We start from the raw sequence: 5167 nt of genomic DNA, 5'->3' as shown, positions 1-5167 counted from the left end.
ATGCCGCCGAGATTACCTCCATAAGGAGCATTAAGACAATGTTTTAGGATTGAAAGCATTTCCTCTTCCAGAACACAACCCCGAATAATGTTGTCATTGCATATCTTGAATAAATACAGCTCGTTCTAATGATACTTCACTACTTCACGAAGAAATATTTCTTTTTTATGGTCTGTGACACCCAATGGGATTTTTCCACACACTAGATAGTTAACCAGATCTGCATACTAAGGGGTTGCATCTACAAAAAATAACTTCTCATCTAGGAATGTGTCGACAATTTGAAGTATGTTTCCATCTTCGTTGCCAACTTCCAATCAAGATAGATGGTCTGCAACTTGATTCTTTAAACCCTTGCAGTCTTTTATCTCGATGTCGAATTCTTGCAACAGTGAGATCCAACGTATCAATCTTGGTTTTGCATAATTCTTCTCAAAAAAAGATATTTTAACACCGAGTGATCAATAAATACGGTAACCTTTGTGCTAACAAGATAAGAATGAAACTTGTTGAAAGAAGAGACTACAACCAACAATTCTTTCTCTGTAGTGGTATAGTTGATTTGAGCCTCTATAAGAGTTTTGCTAGCATAATAGATGGCGTGAAATATTTTTCCCTTGCATTGTCCTAGAACAGCACCTACAGCAAAGTCACTTGCATCGCACATAACTTCAAAAGGTTGATACTAATCTGGTGCAATGACAATGGGTGCGTTTATCAGCTACATTTTTAATTGAATGAATGCCTCCAGACATGTATCGTCAAAAAAGAAATTTTTTATTCTATTCCAGCAATGAGCATAAGGGCCCCGCATGCCCAAGAAAACTGTGAATACCTTTCACATTTGTCGGTAGAGGTAATTTCTCAATAATTTCGTCTTTAGCTTTGTCTACTTCAATGCCTTGACTAGAGATACAATGACCTAACACAATGCCCTTAGTTTCCATGAAATGGATATTTCCCAATTTAGAACAAGATATGTCTTCACATCACTACAATACTTTATCCAAACTGTCAGTGCAATGATCAAAATCATTCCCATAGACTGATAAATCTTCCATAAAAACCTCTAAAGAATCTTCAATCATATCAGAGAATATTACCATCATGTACCTTTGAAATGTGGCTAGTGCGTTACAAAGACTGAAACACATATGACGAAAAGCAAAAGTACCAAAGGGACAGGTGAAAGTTGTTTTCTCTTGATCCTCCAATGAAATAGCAATTTGATTGGACCCAGAATATCCATCTAAGAAGGAATAATGGGCTCTTCCAGCAAGCCTGTAACATTTGGTCAATGAAAGGAAGTGAGAAGTGGTCTTTCCTTGTGGTAGTATTAAGTTGGTGATACTCCGTACAGACTTGCCATCCCGTAGGAATGCGTGTAGGAATTAATTCATCTTTTTCATTGTTAGACTTTTTTTAGGAATGCATTGCACTGGATTACCCAATTGCTATCAGAAACAGGGTAGATAATTCTAGCATCAAACCACTTGATAATTTTCTTTCTTAACAACTCCCTTCATCTTCTCATTTAATCTTCTTTGTTGTTCAATCGATTGCTTGCCTTCATCTTCCAACTTGATCTTGTGCATGTAAAAAGATAGACTAATTCCTCGAATATCAGCAATACTTCAAGTAATATCTCGTTTATGTTGCTTAAGAATATGAACCAATTTCTCTTCTTGAGTTATATCCAATGTTGTGGGGATAATAACTGGGAAAGTATTGTTATCACTAAGAAAGATGTATTTAAGATGGGTAGGTAGTGGTTTCAATTCCAGAGTAGGAGCTTCGTCGATAGATGGTTTGAAAATTGGAGCTGTTTTGTTGGCTAAAGTCTAAGGATTCAATCTGTCATCCATACTTGAGTTCAATATTATTAGCGTCAACCTTGTTGTCACAGTTATCAAAGAATTCATCATCAAATGTCACTGTAAACTCCTTAGAAAGTAGCTTTGGTCATTGAATTCTTTTGCAATTAGATCATTTAGCACATCGATAGTATGACAGTCTTTTTTATCCTTATATTGAATAGATTCAAAAACACTGAAGGTAACGTGTTCATCATTAAGTCGCATGGTCAGTTCACCTTTGTAAACATCAATAAGAGTTCATCTAGTGGTTCAAAATGGTCGTCCCAAGATTATGGGATCCTCCTTGTCTGCCTCATAGTCAAGTACAATAAAATCAACCAGAAAAATGAATTTATCCACACGAACTAAGATATCTTTATTTTCCCTTCAGGTTGAGCCAAAGATCGATCAGCTAGTTGCAATGTCACTATAGTGGGTTTCATGTGACCAATTCCCAACTTTCTGAAAGTAGATAGAGGCATTAGGTTGATGCTAACTCCCAAGTCGCATAAAGCCTTGCCTAAATAATGGTTGCCAATTGAACATGGGATAGTAAAGCTCCTAGGATCTTTCATTTTGGGGGCAACTTATTTGTCAAAAGAGCACAACAGCCTTATGTAAGTGCAATAGTTTTGATATCACTGAGCTTCTTCTTATTAGACAAGAGCTCCTTCATAAATTTCCTATGATTCGAAATTTGCACAAGAGCGTCTACTAAAGGAATATTGACCTGAATTTGCTTCAGTGTGTTCAAGAACTATTGGTACTGCTTATTCTGCTCATTCTTCCTGAATCTTTATAGAAAAGGTAAAGGTGGAGATACATCTAATTGCGTCGACACCTTTGATTGTGTCGACAGTTTCAAGGGTCGGACATTAGGCATATGAGTGATAATTTGTGGAACTTTTTTGTCTGATACACCGACAAGCTCTTCAGAGCCAACCTTCTCACTAGGGATCATTTCACCAATAGCTTGAGGTGCGAGTAGAATCTGTAGTCAGCTCGACTGTTTGTTTACCACTCCTAAGCATGACAGCCTTGCAGTGTTCTTTCCCCCTTGGGCTAGGATTTTTCGTGTCACCAGGTAGTGTGCTCGGTGGTCGAGTATTCAGATTCGAAGCAAGTTGTCCTAATTGTGCCTCTAACACCCAAATAGAAAATGAATTCCCTTGCATAATAGCTTTTGGACTTGTCATATGCTCTCGCATTAGAGCCTTAAAAGCTACTATTGGGTCAGAAGGAGAAGAATGTGGTACTGTTATAGTTGATGTTCTTGAACATGCTGATTCGATATTGAAGAGTGTTTCGGTTACGTCTAATTATACTGTGGGTGCATCTAGCTTTGTTTTGGATGTATCTAGGTGTGCTAATTGTAGTTCGGCTGTTGTTGATTGTAATTCCCTTGTCTTGGATTAAAATTACTGTGAGTAGATATATTCCTATATCAGAATGTCACAGCATTTTGTCTAGCATTCTGAGTTCCCTAAGACTATTGATTGCATGCAGAATTATTATAAAAGTTTCCATAAGAATTTTTGCAGATGTCGCTGACATAAAAGGCATTCTTTGCATGTTGTGGGCAATATTTGTAACAGCCCGATTTTAGGGCTAGTCGGAACAGTGGATTCGGGATCACAAATTCGACACAGAAAAAGTTATTTTTATTTCATTTTTATGGCCTATAGTTTCACGGAATGGTTTCGCAAAACTTTCGTTTGAAAATCTTAACGTTTGGGCACTTAATTTAGTAAAAAGGACTAAATTATAAAAAGTGCAAAAGTTGAGTTCTACATGCTGGAGGTGTCCAATTGCTATGAGATTTTAAATTAGAGGTTCTTATATGATAATTAGACCATTTTATATTTTTGTGGACAAAAATGGGCATGGATAGGTGAATTTTGAAAGAAAGACATTAAGGGCATTTTGGTCATTTAGTAAATAAAAGAATAAAAGGGAAAATAAAGCAAAATTGTGTCCATCTTTCTTCTACCTTGGACGAATTTCATAAGGGCTATATAGCTAGGGTTTCTTCAACTTTCAAGCTTGATAGTACGTGCATCCTAGCCCCGTTTTTAATATTCTTTAAATTTTTGAAGTCCTTGTAACCCGATTTACCTATTTCTACCATATTCTGAAGTAGGGTTCATGTTTAAAAAATTACCCATGTGTGACATGCATATATTTTGATGTTTGATGGAAGATATTGTATGTTTAAGGTGTGATAAACAACTTTTACTAAAAATACTTAAAAGGACCTATTTGTAAAAAGTTATAAAATGGGTAGTAAAAATCTGATTTGATGAATAATGTCGATTAATATGAGCATGTTTATGGTTCGGCTAGGCTTGGGTAACCAAGAAATTGAATACATTTCATTTTAAGAGCCTAGGGACTAATTTGTAAATATGTCAAAGTTTAGGGGCAAAAATGTAATTTTTCCATAGTATGATTTTTGGACTGAATTGAGTAATGTGAATAATAAATAAGCTAAATTTGCTATTATAGATCAAGAAAAACGAAGTTCGGACCTTGATCGGGGAAAGAATAATGTGTTTGACGATTAGATTCTTTTCTACTATCTTTGTATCGAGGTAAGTTCGTATATAAATAATGCATTGTTTATTTATGCTTTAAATACTTTAATATTGTATGAATTTATGATTGACTCTTGGGATGAAATCGACAATGGATAACGAGTGAGAAATATCCTGGTTGAACCTTAGGAATAGTTAGGATACAAATGTCATGACATTAGGGTTAGTTGATATTACGTGTAAGACCATATCTGGGATATGGCATTGATATGAAACTTCGTGTAAGACCATACCTGGGCTATTGGCATCGATATGAGATCCCATGTAAGACCATATCTGGGATATGGCATTGGTATGGTACTATGTGTGTGAGATATCCCGAGTACTCTTTAGTATTCCAAGTGGTTCAATGAGAAACTTAACGACAATGTTTAAGTTGTGAAAGACTATGGTATGTTGTGAAAGATTATGGTAAGTTTCCAGTTGGTATAGGTATGTACATAAAACCCATGCTTAATGAGCTCAATATGTGATGAAGCCTCAGTGTGGTATGATTGAGTAAGTTATGATGCTAAGGCTTTAATAACATCTATGTTAAGTTTGATTATGAAAGTTTACAATGATATTTATGTTAATTTACTTCATGTTAAATTTATGCTAAAGTGTGTATGATGCTTATTATTTGCATAGGAACTTACTAAGCTTTAAAGCTTACTCGCTTTCTTTTCCCTTGTCTTATAGTGTCACCAAGCCAGCTCGGGGATCGAACGCGGTTAG

This window comes from Gossypium arboreum, chromosome 4 (genome assembly GCF_025698485.1).
Source record: "Gossypium arboreum isolate Shixiya-1 chromosome 4, ASM2569848v2, whole genome shotgun sequence".
Lineage (NCBI taxonomy): Eukaryota > Viridiplantae > Streptophyta > Magnoliopsida > Malvales > Malvaceae > Gossypium > Gossypium arboreum.
Note: the sequence above shows the minus strand (reverse complement) of the source record.